This window comes from Cetorhinus maximus, chromosome 12, assembly GCF_964194155.1.
Source record: "Cetorhinus maximus chromosome 12, sCetMax3.hap1.1, whole genome shotgun sequence".
NCBI classification, from domain to species: domain Eukaryota; kingdom Metazoa; phylum Chordata; class Chondrichthyes; order Lamniformes; family Cetorhinidae; genus Cetorhinus; species Cetorhinus maximus.
In genome coordinates this window covers 65,918,532-65,931,393 of record NC_135890.1, presented here as the reverse complement: position 1 = coordinate 65,931,393, position 12,862 = coordinate 65,918,532, and positions in this window count along the sequence as shown.

The window sequence follows — 12,862 nt, the reverse complement described above, 5'->3', positions numbered from 1 at the left end:
GTCATGGGTAGCTCAACTACTCAGCTCAGACAAGCTAAGATTGTATCTGGGAGAAGTCTGGCCAACAGTGAAGTCAAAAAGAAGGCCGAGACTAAATTCTGTGGTAAAAAGAAGTCACATAGAAAGAGGATGCAGAATTACTGATGAGGCGCCGTCTTCAGCCAAGGCTAAGCCTAATAGTTCCCAATTTGGAGGGGAAGGCGGAGAAAAGTCAAGGGAACCAAAAAGTGACTCATGATTTGCATAGTCGTGAGCGACAATTTACTGTTGGAGAAGCAGTATATGTAAGGAATGTCGGTGGTTACCTGGTAAAGGGAGTTCAGTGACCAGACCATTGTCATACCACATGAATGTGGAGGGCCGGATCACCCGTAAGCATGAGGATCAGTTAAGAAAAAGGGAGATACCCCAACAAAATGATGTTCCACCTGTAACCATTGCTGAGCCTGTGGTTCCTGTTGAAGTTGCTCAACCAAGGACAGACATACTCGATGTCTCTGTCGGAGTGGAAGACACTGAACTGTATGTGCCTAATGAGGTACCTGATGCTCATGTGGTTCCAGAGAATGTGTTTCGTACAAAAGAATCGGAAGTCGTGGAGCTGTGACGTACCACATGGATCAGGAAACCACCTGAAAGACTGAACGTGTTATTTCGATGACCTGTAAATATTGTAATGTCATGAGATAAATATACTTGAAAATACAAAATGTACAGAGAAGTTAAAGGAGGAGGAATGTAGTAATTATAGTTTTGGGAAATGTAGGACTATAGCATCAAGAATAATCCTGTGTTGTAAGATCACATGATCTGTGTAAACCAATGAGTTAGCAGCACAGGGAATCTCTATAAAGAGAGTTCTTCTTTATAGAGTTTGATGCACACGTGTAGTTACTGCTGCTGCCTTGTAAATAAAGTTCAATGTGTCCACCAAGAAAAGTTGTCTGAAAATCAACCCTATAAAAGAGATAAACCAGAATATCTTCTAAATGATCACAGACCAGGAGCTGTGAAGGAGCAGAGAGATTGCTACATAAATCATTCAAAATTAGGGAATATGTATAAAAAGTGATCAAAAAGGCTAATTGAATATTGTCCTTTACCTCAAGGGAGCTGGAATATAAAGGATAGAAGATAGGCTTCAGTTTTATAGAGCCTTAGTCAGACCCACCTGGAGTATTGTGTTCAGTTTGGGGACCATTCCTCAGAAAGGATATGTTGACTTTGGATGGATTCACAGAACAATACCGAGACTCAGAGGGTTAAATTATGAGGACAGGTTTGATAAATTAGGATCATATTCCCTTAAATTTAGAAGATTGAGGGGTGATCTAATCAAAGAATAAAAGGATTTGTCAGGGTAGATACCGAGAAACTATTTCCTATGGTTGGAACTTCAGAACAAGGGGCATCATTTTAAAATTTGAGCCAAGCCATTGAGAAGCAAACTGGAAGAGAACATTTTCACACAAAAGGTAGAGAAAATCTGGAATTCTGTCCCCAAAAGGCTTGGATACTGGGTTGGAAATTAAATTTCCAAGACTGAGGTTGATAGATTTTTGTTGGGTGAGGATATCAAGGGATATGGAACAAAGCGAAGTAAATGGAGTTGAGGGACAGATTAACCAGGGGCTGAATTTTATTGCTCGAAACCACCCCCGTTACAAAAGTCGGTTCCAAAGCGAGGGATGTAAAGAAAGCCCACCCCACAGCAATAACACGATGCCGTCAGTCTAAACAAGGAGATTGGGTCTGCACCCCTCTGAGATTGACCGGCAGCTTTAACAGTTCAGGTACGGCAATGGATCCCAAAGGAGCCGGTCTAAGGGAGGGTGCAAAGGGATTGGGGAGTCTACGGAGGGAGGGTGGTGGGGGGCGTGGCAGGGGGGGTTGCTAGTGGGTTTTGGAGGTCAGGCGGGGAGGCTCAATGTGGGGGATATCATTTTGGGTAGTGCCCCAACATGCTCAGGCCACCCCGAATGATGTGCCCCCCTTCCCATCTTTTCAACAAAGCTATTTAAAGAACAGCCTTTTGAATCTCGCTTGCCTACCCATACCAACTGTATTATGGCATGGGCAGCATAATATTCGGGTCAGTTGTTAATAAGTGCAATTGCCTGCTAATTAGCTTCCTGCTCACCATATTATGGGGAATGGGTCAGGGCTGGGAGGGAAAGAGTGTGGTTAGCCACCCGTCATATTTTACGTGCACCCCGCCATAAACACACTCAGCAGGGGGGGGGCTTAAAATCCAGCCCGTGATCGAATTGAATGGTGGAATAGGCTCGAAGGACTGAATGGCCCATACCTATGAGATCAGCATGGGGGAATAACCAAAACTAAAGGCAAGTAAAGCTTATGTAAGTTTCAGTATCAATGGGGGGGGTGAGAGATTGTGGGGTGAATGGGCAATGGGGGTGAATGGGCAATGGGGGGTGTGAATGGGCAATGGGGGGTGAATGGGCAATGGGGGGTGTGAATGGGCAATGGGGGGTGTGAATGGGCAATGGATGGTGTGAATGGTCAATGGGGGGTGTGAATGGGCAATGGGGGTGTGAATGGGCAATGGAGGGTGTGAATGGTCAATGGGGGGTGTGAATGGGCAATGGGGGTGTGAATGGGCAATGGGGGGTGTGAATGGTCAATGGGGGGTGTGAATGGTCAATGGGGGGTGAATGGGCAATGAGGGGTGTAATGGTCAATGAGGTTGGTGAATGGGAGATGGTGTGAAAGGGAAAAGGGGATTGTTAAGCTGGTCTCAGTATAATGAGGAGGGTGTGAATTGGAGTAAAGGGATTGGAGCAGGGAGTTTTTTTGGGAGAGGTTCCGGAGCCAGCAGACTTTGTATTTGAGGAATTCAGTGAGAAAAGTTAGAGATGTGTCAGGTATAGGAGAGAAATGATGGGCAGAATCATCCCAGGTTTGCAGGAAAAAAGTCGTTTTATCTCCCGCTGGTGGCTTTTCACGCCGTATTATCCCATTCCCGCCTCATTAATTATGCAGCCACAGGAAACACGTCGTCTCGCTGGTGGGCAGGCTCCGATTTTCCCAACATGCTGTTATCGCGCTGCTTCCTCACGCAGGGCACCATATTTAAACTGCAGCTGCGTGCACCCTTCTCAATGCTTGTAGCCCAGGGCTGCTCCAGTGAAGACATGGCCCCAAAAGCCAAGAAGAGTTCAGCCTCCCGATTCAGTGACACATCCCTGGGATGTGCATTGGATGCCGTGGAGGCCCACCACGATGTCCCCTATCCCCGCTCTGGCCACAGGAGGCCCATCAGTCTCACCACTCTGGCTTGGGAGGCGATGGCAGAAGTGGTCAGTGCCAATGCTGCACGGAAGAGGTCGGCCATCCAATGCAGATAGAGGCTGAATGATTTCATCCATGCCGCCAGAGTAAGGCAACCATCTCATCACTCTAAACTCTCACACTCACAAGCCCATCACACATTCACTGGCATCTCACTCACTGTCAGCTCCAGGGACATCACCACTCACTCTCTCACACACACCCCATACCTCCATCTGGCCTCATCTCCTCTGGAGCCTGCCTCCTCAGTCCTCACCCTTTGGGGCCACAGATCAACTTGTGCCCCCATACAACCCTGGGATACCCCCACTTCCCCAGTACAGCCCTCACCCTGCAGCCTCTTCCCTTGCCTGAGGCCATTTCTCCCCCTCCCCCAAGCAAGCCCTAGCCCTGCAGCTGTTGAAAAGCCACCTTCACCTTACAGCTGGTCTGATAGGTAGAGACCTGCCCACGAGCCCCTCTAACAATGATGTGGTGCTGCCTGTGAAGCCTGGTGCTGATGACTGCGAGTGCTGCCCAAAGCAAGGTAGGAAAACAAGGCTTGAAGTCCCGAGTGAAGTGCAGCTCGCCAGGGTCATGTTGCTTCTGTACCGTTGTGAAACACGTCAGTGTGCAGTGGCGCTGATACACCCGGATGATCCAGTGTGGTGGGGGGGGGGCGTGATTCCAGCAAGCAGGGCTTATAATGAGATGGTAAAGTATTGAAATTAGGGTTCTGACATGCGGTGGTGGGAAATGCAGCCCGCCATTGACGGGTAGTGCAGACAGTTGCGAACTGCTTTCACGATGGTGTAAATCCGATTTTTGGCCTGCTCGCTATTTTGTAACCCCCTGCCCACCATGACCTCCAACACCAATGGGGGCAGAAAATCCCAGCCAATGGGAGAGCTTTCTGATGGTGACGGCTTTTGATATTTTACCAATTCTTTGAAAGATTTAAGACTGTAAACCTAGGGGTTGGGTACTGGCTCAGGCACTCAGGCTAAGGCACCCGGACTCGGGCACTCAGGCTAAGGCACCCGGACTCGGGCACTCAGGCTAAAGCTCCCGGAATCAGGGACTCAGGCTAAGGCTCCTGGACTCGGGCACTCAGGCTAAGGCTCCCGGACTCGGGCACTCAGGCTAAGGCTCCCGCGCTCGGGCACCCAGACTCAGGCACTCAGGCTAAGGCTTCCGGACTCGGGCATCCGGACTCAGGCACCTGGGCTCAGGGACCCGGACTCAGGCACCTGGACTCGGGCACCTGGGCTCAGGCACCGAGACTCAGGCACCCGGACTCGGGCACCCGGGCTCAGGCACCTGGTCTCGGGCACCCGGGCTCGGGCACCCGGGCTCAGGCACCTGGACTCGGGCACCTGGGCTCAGGCACCCAGACTCAGGCACCCGGGCTCTGGCACCCGGGCTCAGGCACCCGGGCTTGGGCACCTGGACTCAGGCACCCAGACTCGGGCACTCAGGCTAAGGCTCCCGCGCTCGGGCACCCAGACTCGGGCACTCAGGCTAAGGCTCCCGGACTCGGGCTCCCGGACTCAGGCACCTGGACTCGGGCACCTGGGCTCAGGCACCCAGACTCAGGCACCTGGGCTCGGGCACCTGGACTCGGGCACCTGGGCTCAGGCACCTGGGCTGGGGCACCTGGACTCGGGCACCTGGACTCGGGCACCCGGACTCAGGCACCTGGGCTCAGGCACCTGGACTCGGGCACCCAGGCTCGGGCACCCTGGCTAAGGCACCTGGACTCGGGCACCCGGACTGTGGGGAAATGCACAGTCCAGAGGAAATCCTGGAACATCACATGAAATGAAAATGCAGCTGTTCACATCGCTTGACTGAGGTGATGTGGATAAAGTATTCCAGCTGTGACCTCTGACCCTGTTTGACATCTGTTGTCTCTTTACCTTTCCCACTCATTTTGGGAAGTGACGTCAGACAGGGAGTGCAATATTATTGTAGCATCTGGATGAACTCAGCCGGACCAGAGGATGTTTACTGACCACAGCTCCCTTAACACTCTCCTTCTATCAGTCCTGATTTAAGGGTAATTTTGCAATTAGGAAATTGTACTAAGGTTGGCAATAATTTCATTTTTGCTGCTCGTACTTGTCTGATTTACAATCAGGACTCAGAGTTGAAAGGTCGTTGCAGCTTTCTCTCTAGGTTACTGATCTAGGAGCTGAGATTTCACCTGACTGAAAAATATCCACTAGTGAACAACAACGACGTGTATTTATGTAGTGCCATTGACCAGAAAGATTAGCTAAGATGCTTCACAGAGGTGTAATTAGGCAAAAATGGTCAACAAGCCAAAGAGGAAGATATTCAGAGTGATGAGGGTGACCAAAACCCTGGTGACAGAGGTGCGTTATAAGGAGAGTTTTAAAGGACATCGAGGGATTTAGGGAGAGAATTCCAGCCCGACAGTTTGACAGCTGGATACACCACTGCCAATAATCAGCACCAGTGTCTGTGTTTATTCCTGATGAACCAACACCATATTGAGTAATCTGATAGACCTTTATAAAGGACTCAGAGACAACTGGCACTGAGTGATTCATCTCAATTTGGCAGCATTGCCCAGATTTCAGTATCAACAGTATTGCTGTTAATAAACGGCTGGAAGCCATTGTGCCACCTTGAAGATGGTTTGAGGTTGGTATTGTCTGGGATGATGGCACAGCTGCCATGTCGCAGCTTTTCCCCAGGGACTCAATGTACAAACATTGCACCAAACTGAGACTATCAGCCACATCTACATGGTCAGCTTCAGTCCAACAATCACTGCAGCTTCACAGAGGGAAAGACAATGATTAGCAACACTGACAGAAAGCAAAAGAAGGAATATTATTATCGTGACAGCAATCTCCCTCATAATGGTGAGGGTAAAAACAGATTCATCAATACTTGGCCCTGTTCTCTCTGACATATATTAATGACTTGAACTTATGGCCTTGATGGGAACTGGCTGATGGCTGATGACATCTTCCCCCTAAATTAAGTGATATCTTTCACCACTCGCCTTGTCATGACCGACTCGGTGGCACTATGGCACTCATTACCAAATCACACCTTGACGTGGCCCCACTCCTCTGGCACTTTTTCCTCTTTTGGGCATCTGATCTTGTTCCATCTCGTCACCCTCTACCACCCACCCAAGATTGATAAAAATTCTCACTGAAGATAAAAATCTTCATTACTTTCCTTCCTCAGCCTCTGCAGTAAATACCATCTCATCCTCAGTAATTTCAACCTCTTTCTCAACCCAACATGTTCTCTCTCCTCTTGAGTTCATTTTCCTCTTATCCTCTCTAAACCTCTTCCTCTATGTAAACTCCCCAACTCATATTCACGGCCGCTTCTTTGACTGTGTCATCCCACATGGTCTTCCTAGTCCAATCATATAACTATTGATAGGCCATCTCTGATCACTTTCTTGTAACACTCAACACCCACATGCATTCCCCTTTCACGTCCCCACTGCCTCCTGTGTCTGTCCCTGGACAGAACTATCCTCCAATTCACTTACAAAGGCACTTTCAAAATCCCAACTATCTAGCCTCTGGCCGATGTTTGCCACCAGCTACTGATTTATTCAGCCACATCCTCACCTCCACCTTTGATGTCCTACTTCCTAATAAAACTATTACTCTCTCTCACCCCGGTTGTTCCCCCTGGTACAGGCCTGATATCTGCTCCCTTAAACCCAAGGGATGCAGATTTGAAAGGATATGGTGGACCACTGGTTTAGCCATCCACTAACAGATCTGGCTGGAACAGTTGACACTTCTGGGTCTTGTTCTCACCTGCTTAAACTTCTCACTATTCCAGAATCATCCTGGAATCCAAAGGTACCCTTGGCTTCTTTTTTTCTACTGTAAACTGTCCTTTTAAATCCCTTCCCCCGTCCCCTCCAACCTCACCTGCAACAACAAGTGCAAGGAGCTCATGGACTTGTTTGTCATCAAGATCACCCAACCAACATAAGAACATAAGAAATAGGAGCAGGAGTAGACCATTCGGCTCCTCGAGCCTGGTCCGCCATTCAATAAGATCATGGCTGATCTCGTGTTTCGATTTCCACATTCCCATCTAATCCCGATAACTTCTCTTGCCCAACAAGAATTTATTTACCTCTGCCTTAAAAATATTCAATGACCCCGCCTCCACCACCTTCTGAGGCAGAGAATTCCAAAGTCACACAACCTTCTGAGAGAAAAAAATTCTCCACATCTCTGTCCTAAAAAGGCTTCCTCTAATTGTAAAACAGTTCCTCCTAGTTCTGGACTCACCCACAAGAGGAAACATCCTTTCCATGTCCACCTTGTCAAGGCCGTTCAGGATCTTGTTTACTTCAATCAAATCACCCCTCACCCTTCTAAACTCCAGTGGAAACAAGCCCAGTCTGTCCCACCTTTCCTCATAAGACAACCCACTCATTCCAGGTATCAATCTAGTAAACCTCCTTTGAACTGCCTCCAATGCATTTACATCCTTCCTTAAATAAGGAGACCAAAACTGCACACAGTATTCGAGGCACGGTCTCACCAATGCCCTGTATAACTGAAGCATAACATCCTTACTGTTATGTTCAATCCCTCTCATAATAAAGGCTAGCATTCCATTAGCCTGCTTAATTACTTGCTGTACCTGCACACTAACTTCTTGTGACTCATGTACTAGAACACCTAGATCCCTCTGCACCTCAGAATTATGCAGCCATTCTCCATTTAAGTAATACTCTGCTTTTTGTTCTTCCTGCCAAAGTGAACAACTTCACATTTTCCCACATTAAATTCCATTTGCCAGATCTTTGCCCACTCACACCACCTATCTATATCCACCTGCAAACCTTCTCATGTCCTCTTCACAACATACTTTCCTACCTAACTTTGTGGAATCTGCAAATTTAGCTTCCATGTCTTCACTCCCCTCATCTAAGCCATTGATGTAAATCGTAAAAAGCTGAGGCCCCAGTACAGACCCCTGTGGGACTCTTGTCAATCAGAAAAAGACCCATTTATGCATACTCTCTGCTTTCTGCCAGCCAGCCAATCTTCTATCCATGTTAATATATTACCCCCTACACCATGCGTTTTCATTTTCCATGATAATCTTTGATATGGCACCTTATCAGACGTTCCTCCTGCTCTAGCCCTGAACTCGTGTTTTTCTTTAGTTTCTTTCTGAACTCCCCTCACATTCTCTCTGTGCACATCTTGTCCATGACACTCACCCCATGCTCCCTCGGCCCTATTCCCATTAAACTGCAGACCACCTAACCTCCCCTCCTGGTCCCCATGTTAGCCGATATTACTAATGGTTCTCTCTCCCTTCAGGTTGTCCCTCTTTAGGTCTGCTACCATCAACCCACCCTTGACTCCACTGTCCTTGCAAACTACCATCCCATCTCCAACTTCCCTTTCCTCTCCAAAGTCCTTGAATGTGTTGTCACCTCCCAAATTCATTCCCATCTTTTCTGGAATTCCATGTTTGAATCCCTCCAACCAGGTTTCCAACCCAGTCACAACACCAAATCAGCTCTTATCACAGTCACAAATGACATCCTATTTGACTGCGACAATGATAAACTTCCCCTCCTCATCCTTCTCGACCTCTCTACAGCCTTTGACATGGTTGGCAACACCATCCTCCTCCAACCCATCCCACTATCATCCAGCCACGTGGGACTGCTCTCACCTGGTTCGATTCTTATCATAGTCAGAGGATCACTTGCAAGGACGTCTCTTCCTCTCCCACACCGTTACCTCTGGTGTCCCCCAAGGATCGATGTATTTCTTATCCACATGCTGCCCCTTGACAGCATCATCTAAAAGCACAGTGCTCGTTTTCACATGCACACTGATAACACCCGGCTCTACCTCACTTTTACGAATCCAAGAAATACTTAACTTTGAAGTGAAGATCGGGCCCTCGGAGTTGGGAACTACAGGCTTCAGTGGCCCCTGCGCATGCGCTGGCCCTGGAATGGCTGCACACGCGCAGTTTGTGCATGTTTCGTTATATAGCAGACTTATGCACAAATGCTGGAAGCTCCATTAAGGCTATTTCACACACTCCTGTTAGATCTTACATGGCCTACTGACACATAATCTTTCATTCTCCTTTATATATGTTTCTCTCTTTTAAATATATAAATTCTATTGATCTATATGTCTTTGAAACTGTATCTTCTTCTTAATATAAAACTTTAATGTTTCCAACATATTGCCAGTAAACTTTGGGGAAAATTAACACATTCCTTAGCCTTGCTTATCTGGCTGGTTGTAAACAGACTAAAATCCCTTGAAATCCAAATATCCCTTTATTTATCTAAAAATGCAAATTCCCTTCACACCTTACATGCTAAGCCAGCATCCATGTTTACCCATTAGCATGTCAAGCACCAAGCTTCTTTTGATGATTTAAAGCTTGCAGTCTGCTTGACTACAAAATGTAATTAAATCACATATTTACCCCTATAAAACTAGTTCACAATAAACCAGAAAAATATTATGCGAAAATGTTCGTTTCATGACAGGTGTCATTTTTGATGCCTGAGTTGAGCTTCTGACTTCATATCGATGCCATCACGTAAGCTGCCTACGACACCTCTGTAATATCGCTCAACTTTGCCCCTGTCTCAACTCATCTGCTGCTGAATCCCTCAGTTATGCCTTAGTTACCTCTAGATTTGACTATTCCAACACACACTGACTGCTCTCCAACATTATTCCCTCTGTAACTTGAGGTCATCCAAAACTCTGCTGCCTGTATCTTAACTCGCAGCAAATCCCATTCCCCTACCATCCTGTCCTCGCTGACCTACAGTGCTTCCCAGTCAAAAAAGTCTTGATCTTAAAATTCTCATCCTTATTTTCAAATCCCTCTATGTCCTCGCCCCTCATCTCTGGAATCTCCTTCAACCCCTCAACCCTCTGAGGTCTCTGTGCTCCTCTAATTCTGGCCTCTTGAACATCTCTGATTTTAATTGTTCCAACATCCCCCCTCCCCCATCTCCTCTCCCCCCTCTCATCCCCCCTTCCCCATCTCCCCTCAACACTCTCTCCCCCAACCCCCCTTCCCCTCCCCCTCATCCCCCCTCCCTCCTCTCCATCCCCTTTCCCCCTCTCCCATCCCCTCCAGCCCCCTCTCCCCTCCCCCCACCTCTCCCCTCCCCCCCAGCCCTCTCCCCTCCCCTCCACCCCCCTCTCCTCTCCCCTCCACCCACCTCTCCCCTCCCCCCCACCCCCCTCTCCCCTCCACCCACCTCTCCCCTCCCCCCAGCCCCTTCTCCTCTCCCCTCCATCCCCTCTCCTTCCCCGCCCCCTCTTCTGTCCTCATCCTCCTCTCCCCTCCAACCCCTCTCCTCTCCTATTCTCTCCCCATCCCCCTCCCCTCTCCTCCCCCTCTCCCCATTCTCCCCTCCCCTCTCCCCCTCCCCATCCCCCTCTCCCCTCCCCTTTCTCCCTTCCCCTCTCCCCCACTCCCCATCCCCATCCTCCTCTCCCCTCCCCATCCCCCTCTCATCTCCCTCTCCCCTCCCCATCCCCCTCTCCCCTCCACTCCCCTCTCCTCTCCCCTCCACTCCCCTCACCTCTCCCCTCCACTCCCCTCTCCTCTCCCCTCCACTCCCCTCACATCTCCCGTCCCCCCTTTCCTCCCTTCTCCTCTCCCCCTTCTCCTCTCCCCCCCTCTCCTCTCCCCATCCCCCTCCCCTACCACATCCCCCCTCCCCGCATCCCCCACCCTCCTCCCCATCCCCCTCTCCTCTTCCCCCTCTCCTCCTCATCTCCCCCTCTCCTCCTCCTCTCCCCTCCCCACTCCCCCTCTCCCCTCCCCCATCCCCTCTCTCCTCCCTTCCCATCCATCCCCCTCTTCCCTCCCCCATCCCCTCTCTCCTCCCCTCCCCATCCCCTCTCCCCCCCTTTCCTCCCCTCTCCTCTCCACCCCCTCTCCTCTCCCCTCCACTCCCCTCTCCCCCCTTTCCTCCCCTCTCCTCTCCACCCCCTCTCCTCTCCCCTCCAACCCCCACTCCTCTTCCCCTCCCACAAGCCCTCACCCCCCTCTCCTCTTCCCCTCCCCATCACCCTCTCCATTCCCCTCCCCCCTCTCCCTTACCCCCACCCCATCCCCCTCTCCTCTTCCCCCTCCACCCCCTCTCCTCTTCCCCCTCCACCCCCTCCCCTCTTCCTCTCCCCTCCACTCCCCTCTCCCCTCCACCCCCCTCTCCTTTCCCCATCCCACTCCCCCCTCCCCCATCTCCCTCCACATCCCCCTCTCCTATCCCCTCCCACATCCCCCCTCCTCTCCCTCCCTCCCCCTCTCCCCTCCCCCTCATCCCCTTCTCCCTCCTCCCCCTCTCCTCCCACTCTCTCCTCCACCCCCTCTCTCCTCCCCCTCATCCCCCTCTCTCCTCCCCCTCTCCCCTCCCCTTTCCTCTCCCCTCCACTCCCCTCTCCTCCAGACCCTCTCCTCTTCTCCAGACCATCTCCTCTCCCCTCCCCTCTCCTCTCCTCCAGACCCTCCCCTCTCCTCTCCTCCAGACACTCTCCTCTCCTCCAGACCCTCTCCTTTCCCCTCCCCTCTCCTCCAGACCCTCTCCTCTCCTCCAGACCCTCTCCTCTCTCCTCCACTCCCCTCTCCTCTCCCCTCCCCTCTCCCCTCCACCCCCCTCTCCTTTCCCATCCCACTCCCCATCCCCCTCTCCTATCCCCTACCCCTCCCATATCCCCCCTGTCCCCTCCCCTCCTCCTCCCCCTCATCCCCTTCTCCCTCCTCCCCCTCTTCCCTCCCCCTCATCCCCATCTCCCTCATCCCTCTCCCCTTCCACCCCCTCCCCTCCCCCTCCCCCTCCCCTTTCCTCTCCCCTCCCCTCTCCTCTCCTTCACCCCCTCCCCTCTCCCCTCCACTCCCCTCTCCTCTCCCCTCTCCTTTCCCCATCCCACTCCCCCCTCCCCTATCCCCTCTCCCATCATCCTCCTTCTCCCTCCTCCCCTCCCCTCATCCCCCTTCTCCCTCCTCCCCCTCATCCCCCTTCTCCCTCCTCCCCTCCCCCTCATCCCCCTTCTCCCTCCTCCCCCTCTCCCCTCATCCCCCTTCTCCCTCCTCCCCCTCCCCCTCCACCCCCTCTCCCCTCATCCCCCTTCTCCCTCCTCCCCCTCTCCCATCATCCCCCTTCTCCCTCCTCCCCTCCCCTCATCCCCCTTCTCCCTCCTCCCCTCCCCTCATCCCCCTTCTCCCTCCTCCCCCTCCCGTCATCCCCCTTCTCCCTCCTCCCCCTCCCGTCATCCCCCTTCTCCCTCCTCCCCTCCCCTCATCCCCCTTCTCCCTCCACCCCCTCTCCCCTCATCCCCCTTCTCCCTCCTCCCCTCCCCCCCTTCTCCCTCCTCCCCCTCTCCCCTCATCCCCTCTCCCTCATCCCTCCCCTCTCCCCTTCCACCCCCTCTCCCTTCCCCCTCATCTCCCTCATCCCCCACTCCCTCATCCCCCTCTCCCCCTTCCCCCTCATCCCCCACTCCCTCATCCCCCTCTCCCTCCTCCCCCCTCTCCCCTC